Source organism: Perognathus longimembris, chromosome 18 (assembly GCF_023159225.1).
Source record: "Perognathus longimembris pacificus isolate PPM17 chromosome 18, ASM2315922v1, whole genome shotgun sequence".
In the NCBI taxonomy this organism is placed as follows: domain Eukaryota; kingdom Metazoa; phylum Chordata; class Mammalia; order Rodentia; family Heteromyidae; genus Perognathus; species Perognathus longimembris.
In genome coordinates, this window is record NC_063178.1 from 43699961 (window position 1) to 43724873 (window position 24913).

The 24913-nt window shown below is 40.5% G+C and overlaps 1 pseudogene; it reads right to left on the reverse strand.

Annotated features, from left to right (window-relative positions):
• Positions 1 to 6364: 6364 nt before the first annotated feature.
• Positions 6365 to 24261, reverse strand: LOC125366995 (annotated as a pseudogene).
• Positions 24262 to 24913: the final 652 nt, after the last annotated feature.

Consider the following 24913-nt stretch of genomic DNA (forward strand, 5'->3'; position numbering starts at 1 on the left):
GGAGATAAAAAGTCTCTCAGAGATCTACCTGGAAAACTTAAAACCTGCCTCCTCAGATCTCAGCCACCAGAGTCACTAGGATTATAGGCATGAGCCACCAGCACTTGGCTTAAATTATTATTTTTTTTGTTTTGTTTTGGCCAGTCCTAGGCCGTGAACTCAGGGCCTGAGCACTGTCCCTGGCTTCGTTTTTGCTCAAGGCTAGCACTCTGCCACTTGAGCCACAGTGCCACTTCTGGCCATTTTCTGTATATGTGGTGCTGAGGAATTGAACCCAGGGCCTCATGTATACGAGGCAAGCACTATTGCCAGTAGACCATATTCCCAGCCCGGCTTAAATTATTTTTAATTAGCATGTATAATGAGGTGAATGATGGTTCTATCCCATTAAACATAGCTGCCTCTCAAACATTCTCTCTCTAAAACTTATCTCTCTCTCTCTCTCTCTCTCTCTCTCTCTCTCTCTCACACACACACACACACACACACACACAACTCAGGGCCTCTTCCTTGGTAGGCTAGCACTCTACCAGCTCCAGCCCTTTTTGCTTTACTTATATCTCAGAGTCACATGTTTGGACTGAAAGCAATTCCCTTACCTATAAAAACTGTGTAGCCAGGGTTGCAGGTGCATACCACTGTACCTGGCCACCATATTCCTCTGTGATTAAAGCACTCAACATCCTTTTACCTAACTTTTGAAATACACAGGATATTATGGTTAGCGCTAGTCATCTTACTATGCAATAAAAAACAGGAAATTTTAATTCTTTATCTGGTCTCTCTTCTAGGAATATCTGTGGTGTCAATTTTAGAACCCACACATGCCTGAGAGATCATGGAGTAAACTTTGCCTTGGTTCCAGCCCACTGCCCCAGGAGGAATTGTACTTTAACAGTTTTCATTAGCAGATGGTACCCAGGAGGCAGGTGCAGGAGTGGGCATCCAATCAACGTGGCTAAAGGATAACTGAAAATCTCAGGCAGGCTTCCCAGAGCCTCTGGGTTGGTTCTGGAAACTGATTCATGTGCCCCCCACCCCTAGGCTGTCCAATGAGCTTGAATGTGAGACACATGGCTGTTTCCTAGAGACATCCTGTTAACCCTTGCAGGACACAGGCTAGGGCAGTACCCTTCCTTGGGAGGCAACCATCCCATTTGGCTGCAGCTCGGCTGCTCTGGTCCATAAGTCATCTCCCTCCAGGCCTCTTGACTCAATTCTTGGAGTCACATCAAACAGTAGGTCCTAGGATCTGGATACAAAGACACAAAGTTTGGCTGACCCAGGGTAGGTCAGTTTTCCATTCCAGTAACCAGGCACATTCTAGATCCTTAGTCCTGAGAAAGATGGATGATGTTTGATGGAATTCTTTGGGCATCAGAGCCAGCTTCAGCCACAACTCTGAATTAACTGTGAAATGGGGGAAAGGATAGATTTGAATGTGTCTGTGAACAAGAGGTAGCTTTCTGTCTGCCCAGGCTACAGAGCAAAGTAGCTGTGATTTGGCCCATGTCATCATGGAGAGAAAAGCAATCTTAAGACCTACATAAACTGGCCCCAGTGGCCCACCACACCTGTCATCCTTGGTATTCTAGAAACTGAGGTCTGGACAAGGATGGTGGCTCAAAGCCAGCCCCAGGCAGGAAAGTCCATGAGACTCTAATCTCTGATGAACCACAACTAAAGTTAGAAATGGAGTTGTGGCTCAAAGCAGTAGAGCACTAGCCTTGAGTGCAAAAGCTCAAGGTCAGCACCCAGGCCCCAGAGTTCAAGCTTCACGACCAGCACAGAAAGTAATAATGAAAATAAAAAATATAAAACAGTTGAGGGGCTAGAGTTGCTAACTCATCAGCTGAACATCTGCCCAGCATGTGTGGTTCTAAGTTCAAAACTCAGTACTGTGGGTGGGAGGTGCAGAAGTAGGCATACTGGAAATATAAATATTCAAACCTAGGTAGATCCTATATCTTTAGGCCATCATTAATGAGTTGTTCAAGCTGGGCACACTCATCTTTATGACAGATGGAATTCAGCACCCACTTCCTGATAAGGGGCTCCTGTCCCAAGAACATTTTGCACTCATCTAACCACAGCCTCTGACCAGGCAAAAATCTCCTTCTCAAATGGGCCTCCCTGCCAGGCACTTGATGGCTCCCACTTGTCATCCAAGATACTCAGGAGGCTGAGATCTGGAGGATCATGGTTCAAGTCCAGCTGGAGGAAGAAAAGTTGGTAAGACTCATCTCCAGCAAACCACCAGAAAACCTGATGTTGGGCTGTGGCTCAAGTGGTAGAGTGCAAGCCTTGTACAAAATAGCTCAGGGACAGTCCCCGGGCCCTAAGTTCAAGTCCCATGACTGAGAAAAAAAGTAGGGTGGTGGTGATTTCCTAAAGAAGATAACCCATTTCAAATTCCTGGGACTCGCTCCTGTAATGGGCACTGACTGGGCTGGCCACAGGATTTACACGGGTCTCATATAAAACTTTATTTTTGATGCTAGTCCTGGGAATTGAACTCAGGGTCTGGGTGCTATCCCTGAGCTCTTTTTTTTCTCCCCTCAAGGCCAGCACTTTACCACTTTGGGCCACTGCTCCATGTATAGCTTTTTTTGGTGGTTCAGTGGGGATAAGGAGCCTCAAGGGCTTTCTTGTCAATACTGGCCTTGAACCATGATCCTCAGGTCTTGAGGATCTTGAGGAGATTCTCAGATCCTCAGCCTCTTGCATAGCTAGGATAACAGGTGTGAGCCATCAGCACCTAGCTCTGTATCCTCTTCCTTTAAGATAGTCTTTTGTGTGTGCTATTTGATCAGCACAAGGATATGATTTTTGTTTTTGTTTGTTGTTTCACAAGAATAAAATCAACTGTATTTGCCTGTCACATTCCTTTAGTTAAGTCAGCTGCCTCACTGCCAAGTTCTTCTATTCTCCAAGGGGCTGCTTTTTGCTAACTGATTTCCTCCCTCAATCCTAGAAAAAGAAAGAAAATGGAGTCTATTCATCTCTGGTCCAAGGCTTATTTGGCTATGTGTGATCAATGTAGGAATAGGGAGGAAATTTGCCACAGTGTGCCATGTGAGAGGGCTAAGTTTTTCTTGGTTTTCATAGTGCAGTAAGAGCTTTCCCTGCCTCTCCACACCTCATATCCTGCTTACACTTGACACTAGGGCTCAAAATTTATTCTACCTCATGCATGTGATCCTAGCCACTCAGAAGGCTGAGAGCTGAAGAGCACAATTCAAAGTCAGCCTGGACAAAAACGTCTTTGAGAACTTTGTCTCCAATGAACCACCAGGAAACTAGAAGTGGAACTGTGGCTCAAAGTGGTAGAGTGCTAGCCTTGAGTGAAAGAGCTAATGGACAGCATTGATGCCCTGAGTCAAAGTCCCACAACCAGCCTAAAAAAAACACAACAGAACTCTAGTCAAGATTTTTGGTTCGCTCACATTAGGGAAAAAATGGACAATAGCAACAATAATAAGGATCTAAACTGGGTGTCAGTGGCTCAAGCCTGTCATCCAAGCTCCCCAGGTGGCTAGGGTCTGAGTGTGCTTCAAAGCAAGATGGTGCAGGAAATTCTGCCCTTCTCTCTTATCTCCCAGGAACCAGCAAATAGGCCAAGATGTGGAGCTGTGGTTCAACTGGCAAAGCACCAGCCTTGAGGGAAAAAGCTAAGGGAGAATGACGAGCCTTTGGCTTCAAACCCCAGTTCTGGCATCTGTGTGCACACACACACACAAACACACACATGCCACAAACACACACACACACAATTCTGGGATCTACAAGCAATTTGTTTGATGGGCAGGTGTGGGACAGGAGGGGCCAAACAGTGAGACAGAAAGGAAGAAAGGGGTCTGGGTATGTGGCTTAGTGGTAGAGTGCTTGCCTAGCATGCATGAAGCCTTGGGTTTGATTCCTCAGTAGCACTTACACAGAAAAAGGCAGAAGTAGCACTGTGGCTAAAGTGGTAGAGAGCTAGCCTTGAGCAAAATAAGCTCAGGGACAGTGCCCGAGAGTTCAAGCCCCATGACTGGGGAAAAATAATTAATTAACAATTAAATTATGGGCATAAAGTCCTTTTTGGAGAAATGTAGCCACTGAGTAGATTAGTGAAATTGAGATGTGGTAAGCTTACAGCCACTATAGCAGATATTCATTCATGGACTTACTTCACTTAATAAAGGAACAATGTCAGTTGGGGAGAAATGAGACAAGATAACTTGTGGCTGGGAATATGGCCTAGTGATTGAGTGCTGTCGTTGTATACATGAAGACCTGGGATTGATTCCTCAGCACCACATATATAGAAAAAGCCAGAAGTGGCACTGTGGCTCAAGCAGTAGAGGGCTAGCTGAGCAAAAACAAGCCAGGTACAGTGGCCAGGCCCTGAGTTCAAGCCCCTAGCCTGGCAAAACAAAAAACAAAACAAAACAAACAAACAAAAAGATAACTTGACAAAGAAGTGCCATCTTTGCTTCAAAGAGAGTCAACAGAATGCATTCCTTCATTCCAGAGGGATGCATTTCTCATCCCCTCAACCCCCAGTAATTAATATTTGTCTGACAGAATGCATGCCTTCCTGAAGGGAGGGAGGGGAACCTGGGCCCCTGCCTTCCTTATCTCAGTTCTAAGGGTCTGTTTCATGGCAGGCTGCATAATGCCCTTACCTGGAAATCACTGCCCCCCCCCAAATTGTCTCTATCTCTGAGAGAGAGAGAGAGAGAGAGAGAGAGAGAGAGAGAGAACAACAATTCTTCAGTTGGAGGAAGGATAGATAGTAACTAGGCATCACAGGAGGGGTAGAGTTGCAGAGCCTGGGGCTCAGACATGCCAAGCACCCCATTCCATTAAAAACAAAAATGAGGGGTGGGGGATTAACTCAGCAGAAAGGTGCCTGCCTGGAAAGTGCAAGCCCCAGAGTTCTATCTTCAGCTCTAGAAAAAGAACAAAACAAATAAAGAAACAAAAACGACAACAAAAAATATACTGATATATATATGTATATATATATATATATATATATATATGCACAAGGGAAGTTCACCCATTCATTTGGCAAAAGAATAAAGTTATAGCAGGGGGAGGACGGCAATCGCCTTCTATGAAGTGAATTCTCCTAGTTGACATGCTTGCTGGCCAGCTCTGAGCTCCTGAGACAGAGTGTGGAAAGAAATCTCCAGACTCCACATCCCCATGGCTCGCAAGGCACAACATAGGTCGGAACCCACAGCCAGCCCCCACCTGGAACACCCAGAATGACACCAGCACCACTAGACACCTAGGCTTAGGTCTATCTTCTGCCTTCCTGCCTTCCCGCCTTCCCGCCTGCCTGATTGCCTGCCTGCCTGCCTGTTTCTATAAAGCCTATAAAGATGTGACTTTAACTTGGGTGCTAAGCTATATAACCATGGGGCTTAAAGGATTTTCTGAAATGTGCTGAGCTGCCCCACTGCCTGTCTAGGCCCTGCCTGAAGCTAACATGGGAGAGCAATGGCCTTGCCTCCCAAGGTGGTCCCTGCCAAAGCTATGTACTTCTGTACCTAATGTTATTCCCAAGTCTTTTATTCTGTTACATGTGGCAAATACAACTGTCGAATCCCTCATCTTGGGAGTTCCAACTCCCTCCCCTGGGATTGTGGTAGTTATTTTCTGACTGCTCCAGGGCCTCTGGGTATACAATGTGTTTATAACTGAAAAGAACCCTCCATTGTGCCCCAAGTCTGTGGAATAACAGACTGACAGTCCCCCTCTAGGCCTGAGGAGATACTAGATTAATAGCATGTATGCAGCTGGAGACCCCACTGGCAGTCACAGTATAGAATCCAGATTCCCATCCTGGCCCATTCTAACTATGGCTTCTGAAAAGCCATAGTTTCGACCCACATGGATCCTGGGTAGCAGATTTGCTTACCCTAGCGTCAAACTTTACATTTGTCCTCATCAGTATTCTCTTTACTTGGTGGCTACCCATGATGGAAGTTCTGAAGCATTCCTTTAGGATAACAGTAATCCATTTCCAGCAATCTTTTGTATGCACTAATCTGGAAAGACATCTGGTGGCACCATCTATAGCCATCAGTTCCACCTTCTTGCCTGTGAGAATAGCAAGGGGCATGCAGCACCAACTCAATTCTGCCTAAGGTCAGTAGGCTGGGTCTCCCGGCTAATCCTGGCCCCAAAAGGACACCAAGCTGCTCTCATCTACAGATCAAGCTGGATCCTGGAAGCATGACTTCCTTTTGAAGGTTTCACAGACCTTTCCTTCATCTGTTCAAATCACCAGTTCACACTAAATAGAACTCCAATTTCACTTAGAACATCTAATGGGAGAGCTATAGGAACATGTTTTCAAGCTCTTCTTTTACTCCCATACCTGGTAGTTTCATGGCTTGTTACTGAGCATTTCTGTATACTGAAAACTAGAAGTTCCACACTTGGCCTTAAATGTTGTTTCTTTTGGAAAAAGTCTCATATCTATACTCTGCCCCAGGTCAATCAGCACCAAGACAGCAACTAAATCATCATCATTATGTTCCAAAAATCTAGATTAAACAAAAACAAGGACCAAGATGCATTAGTACAAACTGAAAAAGCTACTAGAGAAGTGTGAAAGAGGCCTGTCTCATTGCACTTGCCTGTTTCCCTGGATGAAATTTTCTGGCTTAAAGTCTTCATGAATGATCTCACCGCTGTGAACTTGCTCAGTCATGTGGAGCATTTCATAGTAAAACAGATGACAAGACACTGGGACCTCACGTTTTCAGGGGTATTTTTATAGAGAACAATGGCATTCTAGAAACAATGAAAATGGTATCCTGAGTTGGGATAAGTGGGCAGAAGAGAATTTGATAAACATGGATTCCATGGTTGGCTTCAGTCTCTCTAGCTGGGTCCCAAGCTAGAATTCCCAGGGGTTGGAAGGCTTCTGGACCTGCAATACAGATCAGATAATGGTATTCATATCGCATCTCACATTGTGGAAAGAATATCAAGAAAACAATGTCCATCCATCCCAATGAAGGACATGGTGTAGAAAATGAAGACAAACTATGAACTGTTTTGCAACATGAGGCTTACTACTACAAGATTATTTTAGTGGCAAGGCAATTCTGAGACTTCCCAGGATAGCTCTTATGTAATTGTTCACTTCAGATCTCAATGAAAACACAGTTTAAAGGGAAAAAAGGCAAATACCTTTTGCTATGAAATTTAATTCTATATCGCTGAAATAATAACCTACTCAGATCATTTACCTTTAAAACATATTTCTGCTGATTTTTAGCCCCATTCTCATCTCCAAGGGTAGCTTTATAGCTATGGGCAAAAGCTCTTTCTCCAAGAAGATAATTGATGTGACTAGCAAAGAACCTTGGAAGACAGGTGTTAAAATGACAAAAATGTTTGAATTATTAATGACTATAGCACAATGAATAATCTGTAAAATTTTTCTTGGTGTTCAAGTGCTCTAATAAACAAAAGTAGATATAATACATTGGGAAAGGTCTAGACGAAAAGTGAAAAAAAAATCCTGGCACCAAAGAGGCCTCTTAGCAAATTTCTGGCACAGAGGTGCAAGTGCAGCTCTGATGTCTCAGAACACTGAGCTGTGTGGCCATGGGCATGTGTCTCCTTCTCAGCAAGGTTTTCACATTTTACAAAGGGTACCACTGTTGGGGGAGGAGAGAAAGTGGGAGAAAAATGAGCGTGGGGGTGACAAGATTGACAACAATTTCCTCATTACCCTACGTATCTAACAGTAACCCCTCTGTACAGCACCTTGGCAATAAAATTAAATTAAAAAAATAAGAAAGGGTACCCATGCTTTCTGCATTGTATGACTCTTGAGATGTCAGTAACAACATGTAAAAAATCTGTTATAAAGAGTCAATAATGTTTTGGGACAATGTATATGTTTTTACAACAAAGGACAAAGTTCTGTGCAATCTACATCTAGTTGCCCTGTGGTTACCTTTTTTGGGGAAGGGCAGAGGGGAGTGCTGATCCTCGGGCTTTAATTCAGGGTCTGTGCACTGTCCTTGAGCTTTTTTGTTGCACAGAGATAGTTCTTTACCACTTGAGCCACAGTGCCACTTCTGACTTTTCTGGTAATTAATTGGAGATAAGAGTCTCCCTGGATTTGATGCCTGGGCTGGCTTTGAATCACAATTGTCAGATCTCAGCCTCCTGAGTAGCAAGGATTACAGACATGAGCCACTAGAGCCTGGAATGTTGACTCTTTACATAACTAGAACAGACTTGTCACAAATAAAAACCCACAGTATGTTAGTATTTACTAAATACCACACTTCCTTCTGGTTTAACTGGTTTCGCTATGTGTTCCAGGATATATTATTTTTACCATCTCATATACACATTAATTTTGCACAAGCAAATAAGACTTCAAAACTATATTCTCCATTTTAATTCTCATCCAATTGGAATTCAGTCTTGGGCTTGATGGCTGGAAGTCTATACTGGTGTTCAAAAGCATTTGGGTAAGAACTCACTGGTTTAGAAAGCCCAGATAAAAGTTTAAGAATCAAGTCATCATCCCATGGGTTTTCAACTATAAACTCTAAGAGAAATAGGAACAAATAACCAAACATGAATTTTTCTAACAAAACTTTACAGAAAGCAAGTTGAGACATTAAATAGTTTTCAAAAGCTTTGATCTTTTTTTTTTTTTTTTTTTTTTTTGGCCAGTCCTGGGCCTTGGACTCAGGGCCTGAGCACCATCCCTGGCTTCTTCCCGGTCAAGGCTAGCACTCTGCCACCTGAGCCACAGCACCCCTTCTGGCCGTTTTCCATATATGTGGTGCTGGGGAATCGAAACCAGAGCTTCATGTGTAGGAGGCAAGCGCTCTTGCCACTAGGCCATATTCTCAGCCCAAAAGCTTTGATCTTAATCGAGTATTAATTTGATATTAAAGTAGTTTCAAAAGTCAGGAATGATAGCTCAGCAGTTATTTGCTATTTTAAATTGACAAGTTTGGCAATATTCATTTGCTGACAAAGGGAATCAATTAGCTGCATCTTTCTCAATGTAGGGAGGTACTAGATCACACCTTTAATGATAATAATTGTGTGTCTAAAAGGACATTTGCATACTAGTTACTTCTAATGTGCTCAAACACACATATTCTTTAAATGTGTTTCCGCTTATACCCACATGCATGTGTGTGCCATACTAGTATGAAACCCAAAGCCTCTCACCTGTTAGACTAGAGCAATTGAGCTACACCCTAGCTCAAAATATTTGACAAAATATTTATGCCACTTAGGCACAACTTGCATATATGAGATGCACTTTGGGTCCACAGAAGAAAAACAATTTTTAAAGAGAAGAAAAAGAGCATTAGGAAAATTCTGAAAGTCTTACCCAATAGACGGTTGCCACTTGCTTAGTAATTATTCAGAACACTTCACATTTATTAATGAGATAGTGATCACTTGTTTTTTTCAACAATCCCATGAGGTAGATACTAGTACTACCTCTGATTCACAAAGGGAAAAGGGGTTAAAGAGAACTGAAACAATCTTTGTTAAGATCACAAGTGGCAGATCTAGGATTATAAGCCAGTTTAGAAACTAGCTAGTCTATCTGCAATCTGTGCTCTCAATCCCAAATGGAATGCTCTTTCTGGGTAAAAGGCCAGGGGGAGCTGATTCTTAATCTTGAGTCTCAGTTGACTTTTCTGTAAAATGAGAGGAAATAGTACTGTAGGCCCTTAAGCTCTAATTCCCTCTTTTAACGATAGTTACCTTGTTTTCATTTAAGATTAAAAGGGATTGACTTGCCCTTCAAGTGTAGTACCATTGAAATGAATTGCAGGCATTAGTTTTGTCTGAACATGATGTTCAAGTTCACATTCTGAGGTTTTTCACAGAACAACTCTTCCCATGCCACTGTCCTTATAGCATGACTATAATTGATAATTGGTGCATACTTACAGCATTGACATTTCCAAGGGAACTCCTCTGTATCCATGGGGCCTGGAGTGCAGGGCCAGAATGTAATGGGTACTCCATGAGGTCAAGGTCACTACCTGTATGTTGGCAAACCTCGAGGATCCCCAAAGGTTCATGGGTGAGTGCATCATCTATGGCAGGCTGTCTAAGGTGACATACAGATAGATGCTGAATACACAACGTACAGCAATATTTGTTCTGGCCTTTTAGCTTGAATTGGACTAGATATGTGACAAGTATAAGAGAAAAGAAAGATGATTGGAGGCCTATTTGATTTGATCACAAATTCTTACAAAACAGTTACCTTTTCATCCTAGGAATGCCATTTCAAAACTGCCTCAAAGACTGGGTTGAATAAATCATCTTAGACAATTACATAAAATTAGTATATGAATAAAAATTAAATCAAAGACATGTAATGTATTAAACAAGTAAGGTGATATGCTGGGGTTTGTTAGTAAAAAATTGGAAGGAATGAGTTAATTCCCTCAGACTGCATCTAAACAATGCTATTGTAATCAGGTCTAACTTCATTTTAATAATGCTTCCTTAGATAATATTGATAGAAAAATAAAATATTAACCATAATTCAACAATATCTTAATACATTCCTATAAACACACATGCACATGTGCATATGCACATGTGTATGCAGAAATACATGTATGCAAGTTTTTCCTCATTTATCAATTTCACATTTGTGGATTCACCCACATACTAACACAAATATATAATTGCAAGATGAATACTCATGCGATTTTGCATTTTTCATTTTTAGACTTACAGAGAGCAATGAAAAATATGAGTTAACCAACATATACATTCCCAACATCAGGTGGAAAAAAGGTAAGATTCTGCCTCACTGCTTCACTTTTGTACTGTCTTTTTTTGTGGTATAGGGTCATGCGTTTTTGTATTTCTTGTGCCTTTTTGTTGGTGAGTTCACCACTGAAATGTGTTCAATTTATTGTAGTGCTGAGGTGCAGTCTGATACTTCTAAGTGCAGGAAGGATGCAAAGTGCCTTAAAGAGAAAATATAAGAATCTGTTAACCCTCACTTGGGCAGGAGGATGTGAATTCAATACTAACAAATTGGTCACATGTATTATATAAGATGTCTTTAAAGAAAACATTGTGAACAGAGGCCCACAGAACTAAACTTGCTTTTCCCCAAAGAACAGTGGTACCCTACAGAGAACAGAGCTATGGAGAATATTGAGAACCACAGAGAAGAAAATTAACTGGATACCTCCACTGGCATATGCCCTTGCATCAATACTCACACACTCACAAATATACAAATGCATATGTTTACATGAGAAACTCTAATGGAGTTCAGAAGCTGTACAGAAGTTTTGACTAAGGAATCATGCTATATTTCCTACAATACTAATCTAGTATATTCATTTATATTTCTTTTCTTTTTAGGGGGTCAATACTATATTTACATTTCTTATTAAATATGAAGAAGTGGATTTAGTTGAAATGTGGACTATTACTAAATGCCATCACAAGCTTGCTACTAGAATTTTTTAATTAAAGTTTTTCCATTCATGAAAACTAAGCAGAGAAGACTCTTTCAAAATGTCAATATTGACTTCTGAGAATATTTGCCTCTCTGAACATATAAATAGATTAGCTGCCATCTAAGAATGGGAGTATCAAGGACAATAGATCCTTAGCCATGTGCATCAGGCTGGATTTTTATTCTATTTCTTTTAAGTTGATCTTTTTGCTGTTGTTGTAGTTTTCCTTTGGAGCCAGTCCAAAAGCTAGAACTTAGAGCCTGGGTGTCCCTGAGCATATTTGCTCAAGACTAACATTCTATCACTTGAGCCACAGCTCCAAATCTGGCTTTTTGGTGGTTAAATGGAGATAAGAGTCCCAAAGACTCTCTTGCCTGGGCTGGCTTCCAACTGTGATCCTCCTGTCTCAGCCTCTTGAGTATCTATGATTGTACATGTAAGCCACTGGCACTGGGCTTATTTTAAGTTCAACTATGGGCTAACATGATCTTGGAATTAAAAGCTTGCCTGGACTTAGGAAAACTCCAGGTAGCAGTACAGAACACCATGCTGTGCTATCTCTTGTTCACAAAATCCTCTCATGGAATAAATGGAAAGAAAACACATAGAAAAAGCCCAATTCACTAATTAAAAAATTAATGCAAAACTAACTCTGCCCTTCAGTTGAACATTATATCGTTGTTTTTGATTGTTTCTTTTAGTAACAGGCATTACAGGATAGCTTGATGGTGAGAACAAGGTCTCTGAAGTCAAAGAAATATGGGCTCAAATTCCAGTTCCATAAGCCATGACCCCTATGACTTTAAATCAACATTTTATTCCTCTGAGAAGTTATTTGCTCATTTGTAACAAAGAATAGTTCACACAACTCTAGTATTGTAAGGATTAACTGTGGGACACAGTATGTGAAAAGAAAATTTTTCCACTTTTACTTGAGTTAATAATGGTTTTAGAGATTCCTTATTTTTACAACAGTTCTACAAAATAATGCAGACTGAATCACCTATAGATATACGTTAATCTAGTAGCTTGGGAGTACAGTCTATGGGGTTCTTTAGGTATAGGATCATGTCATCTGTGAAGAGAGAAAGTTTACCTTCATCTTTTCCTATATGGATCCCCTTTATGTTTTTTCTTGCCCAATTGCTATGGCTAGGAATTTTAGTACTATGTGGAAGAAGGAGTAGAGAGAGCAGACATCCCTGTCTAGCTCATGATTTTAAAGGGAATGGCTTTAGTGTTTCACCATTAAGAATTATGCTTGCTGTTTGTCATAGACTGCCTTTATTATACTGAGGAGTGTTCCATGGAATCCCAATTTTTCCAGGGCTTTTATCATAAATGGGTGCTGGATTTTATAGAATGCCTTTTCTGCATCTAGAGATATAGCCATGCGATTCTTTACCTTGCTCCAGTTGATATGGTGGATTACATTAATTTACTGCGCATATTGAAGCAACATTGCATCCGTGGGATGAATGCAGTTTGATCATGATGTATGATTATTTTAAGCTGATCAAAACTTTGGCAATGTAGCAGGATATAAAATAAACCCTCAAAAATCACAGCATTTCTATGTGCTAATGAACCAAAGACTGAGGCTGAAATCAGGAAAGCAACTCCTTTTGCAATAGCCTCAAAAAACATAAAGTACTTAGGAATAACCTTAACCAAAGTAGTGAAAGACCTCTATGATAAGAACTTTAAAAACATGAAAAACAAAATTAAGACAGAACTAAGGAAATGGAAAAACCTCCCATGCTCCTGGATTGGGAGGATTAATATAGTCAAAATGCCCATATGCCAACAGCTATATACAAATTCAATGCCATACCCATTAATATCCCAAAACCATTTTTAATGAAATAGAGGAAGCAATCCAGAAATTCATATGGAACAATAAAAGACCCAGAAGAGCAAAAATATTCCTAAGCAGAAAGAACAGTGGTGGAGGAATTACAATACTGAACTTCAAACTGTATTATAAAGCTATAGTAAGAAAAGCACCTTGGTATTGGCACCAGAACAGGCCTGAAGACCAATGGAACAGAATTGAAGACCCACAAATGAACACACAGAATATGCTTACTTAATCATTGGTAAAGGAGCTAAAAAATAGGATGGAAGAAAGATAGCCTCTTTAACAAATGGTGCTGGCACAAGTGGTTCAACACCTGCAACAAACTAAAAGTAGATCCTTTTATATCACCCTGCACCAAAATCAATTCCAAATTGATCAAAGACCTCAAAATTAAAACAGATACCCTGAAAACACTAAAGGAAGGAGTAGGAGAAATACTTGGGCTCCTTGGCACAGGACAGAACTTCCTTAACAAAGAACCAGAAACGCTACAAATCAAAGAAAGGATGGACAAATGTGACTGCATCAAACTGCAGAGCATCTGCAGGACAAAGGACATAGCTTGCAAGATAAAAAGAAAGCCCACAGACTGGGAAAAGATCTTTACCGGCCATACAACAGACAAATACCTCATATCTAAAATATATGCACAACTAAATTATTTAAATTCCTCCAAAACAGTACAAGAAATGTATCCAAGGCCTAACATATGAAACTGTAACCTCTCTGTACATCACTTTGTCAATAAATAAGGGAAAAAAAACCCTCAAAGAACCAACAGCACCCTCAACAAGTGGGCTAAAGTCTTAAAAAGAGACTTCTCTGATGTGGAAATGAGAATTGCCAAGAGACACATGAAAAAGTGCTCTACCTCACTGGCCATAAAAGAAATGAAAATCAAAACAACATAGAGATTGTACCTCACCCCAGTAAGAATGTCCCCTATCAAGAAAACTAACAATAACAAATGTTGGAGGGGATGTGGCCAAAAGGGAACCTTACTTTATTGTTGGTGGGAATGTAAATTTGTTCAGCCACTCTGGAAAGTGGTATTGGGATTCCTCAGAAGGCTAAACATAGAGCTCCTCTTTGACCCAGAAGCTTCACTATTGGGCATCTACCTAATAGACCACAAACAAGAACACACTAAAGCCACCAGCACAACAATGTTCATAGCAGCATAATGTGTATACTGGTATTAGAAGTAGGTAATTGAAAGGGAATACCAAAATTGAGAGACACAGGGTAAAAAAAGACAAACAACTACAAAAGCAATACTTGCAAAACTGTTTGGTGTAAGTGAACTGAACACCTCGGGGGGGGGAAAGGGGGAGGGGGGATATGAGGGAAAAGGTAACAAACAGTACAAGAAATGTATCCAATGCCTAACGTATGAAACTGTAACCTCTCTGTACATCAGTTTTATAATAAAAACTCAAAAAAAAAAAAAACCAAAGTAACTTTCTTCCTATCTGACATGTCTGTGACTGTAAAGGTGTGTGTGTGTGTGTGTGTGTGTGTGTGTGTGTGTGTGTAAATTAGAACTTGCTGTTTTCAAAAGAAAACAATACAGGAAGGATGGAAATCCAAATGATAGGATAAAGTGATTAAAAAGAAGTGTTTGCATATGTGAAATTTCATATTGGAAGCTTACCATGTCTTCTAAGGATGAGAAAATTGTGAGCTTAAAGAAAATCTAATTGAACCACAAACAAAATCATAGTAAAGCCACCAGCACAACAATGTTCATTGCAGCGCAATTTGTCATAGCGAGAATCTGGAACCAACCCAGATGCCCCTCAGTAGACGAATGGATCAGGAAAATGTGGTACATATACACAATGGAATTTTATGCCTCTATCAGAAAGAATGACATTGCCCCACTTGTAAGGAAATGGAAGGACTTGGAAAAAATTATACTAAGTGAAGTGAGACAGACCCAAAGAAACATGGACTCTATGGTCTCCCTTATTGGGAATAATTAGCACAGGTTTAGGTAAGTCACAGTAGAGGATCACAAGAGCCCAATAGCTATACCCTTACGATCACATATGATGATGCTAAGTGAAATGAACTCCATGTTATGGAAATGATTGTTATATCACAGTTGTAACTACTTTCAACGTCCTATGTGTATCTGTAGCTTCTATTATTGATGATGTTCTTGTATCACCTTCCAGTGGTTGTACCTACACTATCTCTGTAATCTTATCTGAGTATATTGGAAACAGTGTATACTGGTATTACAACTAGGAAATTGAAAGGGAATGCCAAAATTGAGAGATACAGGGTAAAAAAAGGGAAACAACTACAAAAGCAATACATGCAAAAATGTTTGGTGTAAGTGAACTGAACACCTCAGGGGGGGAAAGGGTTGGGGGGAGGGGGAAGGGGGGTATGAGGGACAAGGTAACAAACAGTGCAAGAAATGTATCCAATGCCTAACATATGAAACTGTAACCTCTCTGTGCATCAGTTTGATAATAAAAACTTAAAAAAAAGAAAATCTAATTGAACATACACATATGGAGTACTTAATCTGAACACAAGAAAGAAGATATGTTGATAAAGTTTTTGTGAAAAGTTCACAACAGTACTACAAAAAGGAAATAATACCATTTGTGCGTTCAGTTCTGCTGATGGGAGGTATAGGAGGCCAGGGAAGAGGAAACAGAGAGCATTCATTTACTGTGCATCTAGCTTTCCCTCAGTGATTTAAAATCCTGAGAACAAAACAGGACATGGAAATAAGATGAGGTGTTACTTACGGCTTGTCTTCATATTTGGAAGCATCACTGTTACTGCGATCTGTTCCCAAAGTGTAGAGAGGGAAAAACCCAACAATCATCACATCTCCATCCATGTGTGTTCGCTGCTTCATGGTGGAAAAGCAGTTAGTACTGGCTAAGGAATTGACAGAGAGGGGAAACTGGAGAAAAATGAGTATGAAAATCAAAGGGCACATTCCTGAAGCATCTGCCAAGCTGAAATTCTGGCTGGAAGTGAGATCCACAGTGTCCAGTATGTACAGTCATATATCTTTGTACAGGTGCACAAGTGAGTTTTTAGTGTCAGAGAGATACACTGTTGTCCATCTTTCCTTGTATCCTCTTGTGAATCCCCAGCGACAATGTGTAAAACCCATCCCTGAGGCTCTGCATCTGAGGCCTTGCATCCAGGAGAAAAATATTATTTGGAAAACGTGTTTGCCATTCTCCTTCTTCATCGCAGGTTCTGTGATTTCTGTCACATCACAGACAGTGAGGCCCTGGGGACGAAGTTATTTTTGATGTACTTGGTTCCACATCTGTGTCCAAAAATTTTTGCATGAAAGCTATTTGGGATGAAGCAAATGGATTGCATCAGAGGATTCATGGAAATGGCCAGAAAAAAAAACTGTTAGTGAACTATCAACCAAAGTTCTTAGTACATTGTATCCACAGGATCAGTTCATACACCCAATGTCCATTACAGCCACCAGATATTACTGGTGGATTCAAGCAGGTTTCAATAAGAATTCCATGTGCACAGCCTACCACAAACACACCCATTTACTAATTCCCAAGGAAGCAGTGAAGCCCCCAAAACCAGCAATTTCATTCAAAAATTCAAGGTCCATGCCAAAATTGAGGTGCACATTTCCATTCTGCACTTTGATCTTCTAACAGGTCAAGTGTACTGAACTTTCTAACATAGATCAAGTTATTCCCCTGATATACTTCTCTGAAAACATGTAGTGATGGAAGAAATTACTCTTTAGCATAAGGCTTAATCAATATTGAAAGCTAGTCTATGTTTTCTGCTTGTTAAAATCTATTAGGCCAAAATTCCATGCAGACTTTAGTGACCCTGGAGAAGACAGCTACCTCAGGGCAGTGAACACACTCTAAATGCCTGCAGTGTTAGGTGTGTATTATGGTACACTTGTCTATTGTCATGCATTGGCTATCACACAATACTTATCACAGTGTATAGGAAGGACTTGAAGTATAAGAAATTTAAAAATGAAGGAGAAAAAAAAACCCTTTCTGATGAGGTTGATAGTGGTCTATTATACCTGCCTATTCATTTTATTATATAGCATTTTATCACTGAATTTATAGATTCTTGGTAGCATATATATAGAGATAGGTCTTCTTGAGATGTGAACATGTATGCATGCAATGAGCCTGAGCCTCACAATGTAATAGTTGTGAATAATATCAAAAATATGTATCTTGTGGAACAGACATACAGATTTCTCTAATGTGTCCATGAAATTAAATTACTGTGATTTGTGTGTAAGTGCTCTTTTTCTTCATTCTTAGCAGTGTTTGTTATTAGTCTTCTTGAAGTTAGATACTGTCACTGAAGTTAGATAAAATTCAGTGTCATTTGGCATAGCATTTTCTTTCTGCCAAAGATGTTTAGTATATTTTTGTATAATTTTTAGAAATCTTTGTATACTTTTGTGAGCCATGTATACTTCTCGTTTTCTTTCTATTTCTGGGAGTTTATTTTGATAAATATTATTTTGTATAATTATTTTGTAGATGCGCATAGGCATTGCACCTAGCTTTTTTTTTTTAACCAAACTCTTTATTTCCAACTTTCTTCAAAGTTAGAGTGAGATCACAGTGCCTGTCAGCTTCACAAAATGATCATTCCCTCTTCAGTAAGGGAGATAAACAATCACTATTGGTAGAAGTGATGACAAAAATTATTACTGCCCTTGGCTTCACAGCTTGTATCACAATTTAAGAAGCATTTCTTTTCATTTTGAAAAGCATGATACTTTTCAGAGACGTTTGTAGGTGTATGTTCCATGGACTAAAGATAGATCTTACATGGATTTAATTTTTTGTTTTATTTACTTATATTTTTGTACTGGTCTAGGGATTGAAATCAGGGCCTGGGCATGGTCCCTGAGTGTTTTAAAAAAACTTATTAATTAATTAAATTTTGTTGACAAGGTGTTGTGCAAAAGGGATACAGTTACATAATAGGTCAGTGTTTACATTTCTTGTGATATCTTACACCCTTGTTTTTCTTTCCCTTCCCTAGATCAGGTAGACACATATACATATATATATATATATACCCAGTGTATCAAAAACATATACAGAAGCCACGTGGCATACACCAAAGGAAATTCACCTAGAACTTTAAATATAACGTCTAACAATAGAGTTTGCCTTTCCTTGTCTTATATGATCATACATACATAGCTTTTTAGCTATTGTGATCCACTGAGAGGTCTATTATAGATATTTTTATGTTTAGTAGTTGTTTGGTTTTAGTTACATAATGTAAGGTCGCTGACCCAAACCTGTAGGAAATACAGCCTGACAAGAAGTTTTTTGTTTCGCAGACATGGTCTCTACTGTCTCCCCCTCCTTCTACATGCCCCTTTGTTTTCTGTGTTCTAGGGTTGTCTTAATCAACATTATTTGCTCAAGTTCTGACCATTTCCCTGTGAATACCAATATTTCATCATTTCTAATCGCTATGTAGTATTCCATTGTATATAGGTACCACATTTTTTGGATCCACTTGTATGTAGAGGGGCATCTGGGTTGTTCCCATGTATTGGCTATTATGAATTGTGCAGTAATGAACATGGACGTACAGATGTCTTTTTGACATTCTGAGACCTGTTGTTCAGGATGGATGCCTAGGAGTGGTATGGCTAGGTCATAGGGTAGGTCTATGTTGAGCTTTTTGAGGAACCCCCATACTGTTCTCCAAAGTTGTACTAATTTGCACTCCCACCAACAATGGAGAAGGGTTCCTCTTTCCCCACATCCCCGCCAGCATTTGTTGTTGCCTGAATTCAGAGTATAGGTCATTCTAACTGGAGTAAGGTGGTATCTCAGGGTTGTTTTTATTTGCGTTTCCTTTACTGCCAGGGATGTTGAACATTTCCTCATAAGTTTCTTTGCCTTTTTTATCTCTTCTCTTGTGAAGTCTCTCTTTAGCTCCTTTGCCTTTTTCATAATTGGTTTACTGGGCTTGGAGGGGGTTAGTTTTTTGAGTTCTCTGTAGATGATGGATATTAGGCCTTTGTCTTTTGCTGTGCTGGTAAAGATCCTTTCCCATATTGTTGGCTGTCTTTGTAGGTTGGTGGGCATGTCTTTAGCTGTGCAGAAACTTTTTATTTTGTAGTAGTCCCATTTGTCGAGACTCTTCCCTATCTGTTGTGCCCTGGGACTCTATTCGGGAAGTTCTGTCCTGTGCCTATAAGTTCTAGTGTCTTTCCTATTCTGTCCAGTAGTTTCAACTATTCAGGTCTGATGTTGAGGTCCTTGATCCATTTTCAGTTGATCTTGGTCCATTGTAATAGGCTAGGGTCTACTTTGAGTTTTCTACATATGGGTTTTCAGTTTTCCCAGCACCAGTAGTTGAAGAGGCTATGTTTTTTCCATTGTATGTCTTTAGCTCCTTTGTTGAATATCAGATGACTGTAAGAGTGTGGCTTTATTTCTGGGTCTTCTATTCTATCCCATTGGTCTGTATTCATACCAAAACCAGGCTGTTTTTGTTATGATGGCTCTACAATAGATCTTGAAATCTGGTATTGTGCTACCTCCTGCACTGTTTTTTTTTTTTTTGCCTAGAATTGGTTTGTCTCTTCTAGGCCTTTTGCTGTTCCATATGAAGTTATGGGTTGCTTTCTCTATTTCAGTGAAGAATGTAGCTGGGATCTTGATGGGGATTGCATTGAATTTGTATAACAATTTGGGCAATATGGCCATTTTCACTATATTGTTTCTGCCTACCCATGATCATGGGAGGTCTTTCCATCTCCTTGTGTCCTCTTTGATTTCCCTTTTTAGATTTTTATAGTTCTCATTAAATACGTCATTCACGTCTTTAGTTAGGTTGACCCTAGGTAATTTATTATTTTTTAGCTATTGTAAATGGTATGATTTTTCATAATATCCTTTCCTACTTCTACATTGCTGGTGTACAGAAAAGCTGCTGACTTTTGTGGATTGATTTTGTATCTTGCTACTTTGCCAAAATGGTTTATTAGGTGTAGGAGTTTGGGGACTGAGTATTTGGGGTTCTTCAGATATAAGATCATGTCATCTGGAAATAGGGATAGGTTGATTTCTTCTTTGCCAATGTGGATCCCGTTGATGCCCTCCTCTTGCCTTATTGCTATGGCTAGGGATTCCAGTACTATGTTGAAAAGAACTGGGGAGAGTGGGTATCCTTTTCTTGTTCCTGAGTTTAGGGGTAGTGGTTTTATTTTCTCTCCATTTAATATGATATTAACAGTTGGTCTGTTTTATATGGCTTTTATTGTTTTGAGGAATGTTCCATCGATTCCTGTTCTCCCCAGAGCTTTTAACAAGTATGGATGTTGTATTTTGTCAAAGGCTTTTTGGGCATCGACTGAGATAACAACGTGATTCTTGGTTTTAGCTCTGTTTATGTGGTTAATTACATTAATTGATTTACGAATGTTGAATCATCCTTGTTTCTGTGGGATGAAGCCTACTTGGTCATGATGTATAATTTTCTTGATCAGTTTCTTGATCCTGTTAGCTAATATTTTATTGAGCAGCTTTGTGTCTGTGTTATTTGTGATATTGGTCTGTAGTTCTCTTTTTTTGTTGGGTCTTTGCCTGGTTTGGGGATGAGTATAATATTGGCTTCATAGGATGAGTTTGGGATTTCTCCATCTGTTTCTATTTCGCGGAAAAGTTTGAAGAGTATTGGTATTAGCACCTTACTAAAGGTTTTATAGAATTCATTGGTGAATCCATCTGGGCCTGGGCTTTTCTTTGTTGGGGGGCTCTTGATTACCCCCTATATCTCGCTGTAAGTTATTGGTTTATTTAGTTGATTTATTTCTTCTTGATTCAGTTTGGGCAGTTTATACTTTTCTAAGAATTGATCCATTTCTGTAAAAGTATTGTTTTTTAATGAGTAGAGGTTCTGGAAAAAGTTCCTTATGATTGTTGAATATCGTGTATATTTGTTGTAATTTTTCCGGTGGAGTCCCTGATTTTATGGATGAGAGTCTCTCTTCTTTCTTTTTGTAAGTCTTGAGAGAAGTCTTTCAATTATATTTATTTTCTCAAAGAACCAGCTTACAGTTTTATTTATTTGTTGAATGGTCTTTCTATTTTCAATCAGATTTATCTTTTCTTTAATCTTTGTGATCTCTCTCCTCCTAGTCATTTTAGATTCGATTATTTCTTGTTTCTCCAGAACTTCATCCTGAAGTTATTTACCTGCCCTGCTTCCATTCTTTTAATGTGAGTGCTGAGGGCAATGATCTTGCCTCTCAGCACTGCCTTCGCTGCATCCCATATTTTCATTGTCGTTGTGGCTTATGTATTCATTAATTTCATCCTCAGTTTGGTCTGTGATCCAAGTGTTAGATAGCAGTGAGGGGTTTAGTCTCCAAGTATTTGTATAGCCTCAGTGGTATCCTTTGTTACTGAGGGTTACCTTGATTCCACTGTGATCAGATATAATACATGGGATGATGTCAATACTCTTGTGTTTGCTGAGGTTCTTTGTGTGGGCTATAACATGATCTATTTTGGAGTATGTTCCATGGGCTGCTGAGAAGAATGTGTATTGGGACTCTGTAGGGTGAAAGACTTTGTATAGATCTATCAGATCCATTTGTGATATGGTGTTACTTAGGTCTTCAGTTCCCTTGCTAATCCTCTGGGTGTTGGATCTGTCTCTTGGAAAGAGTGAAGTATTAAAGTCTCCCACTATGATTGTGTTTGGGTCTATCTTGTTCTGTAGTTCTGTGAGAATTTGTTTGACAAATTTCGGGCCTCTTTTGTTCGGTGAGTGTAAATTTATCACAGTGATGTCTTGATTCTGGATTTTTCCATGTATTCAAATGTAGTGTCCTTCTTTATCTTTTTGAGTTGATTTTAATGAGAATTCCAGCTTGTCTGAAATCAGGATAGCTACTTTGGCCATTTTGGTAGGTGCATATGCTTGGAAGATCTTGCTCCATCCTTTAATTCATAGCCTGTTTTTTGTCCATTGCTGTAAGATGGGTCTCTTGAAGACAACAGATAGCAACTTTTGGTTTACTGATCCACTCTGTCAGTCTGCTCCTCTTTATTGGAGAGTTTATACCATTTATATTCAAAGAGGTCATGGATGAATGTGTTTCTTTCTCTTCCATTTTCCTGTTAGGCTCTTTTCCTCTCCCTTTTTTCTTGTCTTTAGTGAGCTGCTTTTCCTTCTGGGCTCTGACTATTGTAGTCTCTATCTGTTTCTGTCTGGGGGTCCTGTACGTTTTCTGTTGGGTTGGGTTCCCCTCTTAGAATGTGCTGTAAGGCTGTTTGTTTATTCACATACTCCTTTAGATCCTCTTTATTATAGAAAGATCTGGTTTTTCCCTTGAAGCTAAGTTCTAATTTTGCTAGATATCTCATTCTGTGTTGGCAATTGTTGGCCTGGAAGACTTGGATTGTGTTCTTCCAGGCTCTTCATGCATTGTAGGTTTGTGTGGAGAGGTCTTCCATCATTCTGATCTTTTTTCCATTCTAATATAGCTCTTTCTTCGTTTTGGCTGCATTCAAAATTTTCTCTTTATTCTTGAGATCTGAGGTCTTTATAATTATGTGCCTATTCAAGGATTTCCTAGGGTATGGTCTGCCAGGCGTCCTATAGGCTTCCGTTATTTGGGTGAAGTCCCTTGTGAGATTGGGGAAGTTTTCTACAATAACTCTATTGAATTGATGTTGTATCACTCGGCTCTGGTACTCCTCTCCTTCATCTATCCCAATTATAAGTAGATAATAACCCTTGTCCTTGTCCACTAGCTCCTGGATTAGTCTGCCCTGGAGTTTGACAGTTTCTTGGAATGTGGTAATCTCTGGTCCTTCTCAGCTGCATCGTCATCCAAAAGAGAGATTTGGGATTCAATATGATCTATCTTTGTGATGTGGCTTCGAGTGTCGTGCTCATCGATGCCAATAAGCTATGTATGGTTGCCAGATCAGCTCACATTGTGGTGATTTCTTCTTTTAATAAGTTGTGTTTTGAATCCATTTTTTCATGCATTTCCTTTCTCAGGATGTTAAGGTATTCATTAACAGTGGAGTAGACTGTATTCATTTTTGCTTCCAGTTCATTCTTGGATTCCTGAAGGTCCTTCAAGACTTCCATTCTAAGCTCCTGTATCTGTTTTCTGAATTCGGTCCTGAGGCTTTTGATCATTTCTTCTACCTTAGTCTCATTTTTTTTTATTCTCCATCTCCTCCTCGGTCGTACTACTTTTTGGAGCTGAAGAATTGGCTTGACCTTTCATGAAATTTGTAATATTTCTTTGTGATTTACACATCTGGAGATCTGCACCTGTAGGTGGCAACCTTGACTTGGTTTTGTGCTGGTTCCTGCAGGTCTGTCCATGGGGATTTGTGTCCTGGCTCTGGGTTTGAGTTTGGCTGTTGAACCTTACTGCCCAATGAGTGAGCATGACCATCTCCGTTGTTGCTGAGGTGGTCACCATCACTGCACTTGGGGGCGGGTAAGTTCTGTATCTTTCTCTGCAGGACGGTGCTCTGCCACTGTGTTATGCTGACCCTTGTGTGCCCCTTTTGGGGGTTTGCAGGTCGCTGATTCAGTATGGTGTGGAGGCTTTTCTCTTCTTTGATTCTTTTCCCACTAGTTGCTGTGGGTCAAGAGAGATCACCTCTCAGATTGAGACTTGCCACTGAGGGGCGGTTCGCCCACCTGTGCGGCATGTTACTGTCAGAGCAGGTGTTATTGTTGAGGGGTGTCCTGCCCACCTGTATGGAGTGTACCTATCAGAGCGGGCGCTGTTGCTCAGGGGGCAGTTTGCCCACTTGTGCACTCCTGCAGGGGTTTGGGCAGGAGATCCTCCTGCTGGAGGGCAGCACGCTGACCCAGGCTGTGGCCCTCTGGGGTCATGTCCGTATGCACTCTAGTGCTTCTTTTGGGGGTGTACTGCCCCAAGTTGTTGGAGGGTGCTTGTTCCCTCTTGCGAATCTACTGTGGGGGCGGTATGCATGGCCCCCAGCAGGTTCCAGTATCTGGACTTGGGTCGGTGCCCACGAACTCTGTGCCTCCGCTGTGAGGGTGGGTGTGTGCTCAGGCCCAGGTGTCCCTGCTGGGTTGATATTGCACACCATCAAGCCTGTGACTGTTATTCAAGAAGTCCGCATGGACCAGGGTGCCTCAGATGGCATTCAAATGCCTACCAGTCCCCAGGTCCCTGCTGGGGGAGCTGGTGCCGGCAGATTCAGGCTCCCCAGCTGGGGCTTTGGGGGATGCTGGTCGAAGTTGTTTCCCAATTACTTTGTTGGGTGCTGCTCTGCCTCTGCTAGCTCCTGTGTCCTTCCAGGAGATGTAGGGTACCAGAGCCGCCAGATATGGGGCTGTTTTGTTCCCTCGGGGTAGGGAGGGGGAGGGAGGGAGCTCTAGCTTCTTTGTCCCCTTGTCATGAGCTAACAAGAGGTTTTGGGTCTCTGCTAGATCTCATCTCCCATTGAGGGGGGGCAATGGGGAACTTACTGGTCCTGGATTGTGTGTGTGTCCCATGCTGCTGTGGGTTTTTTGGGGC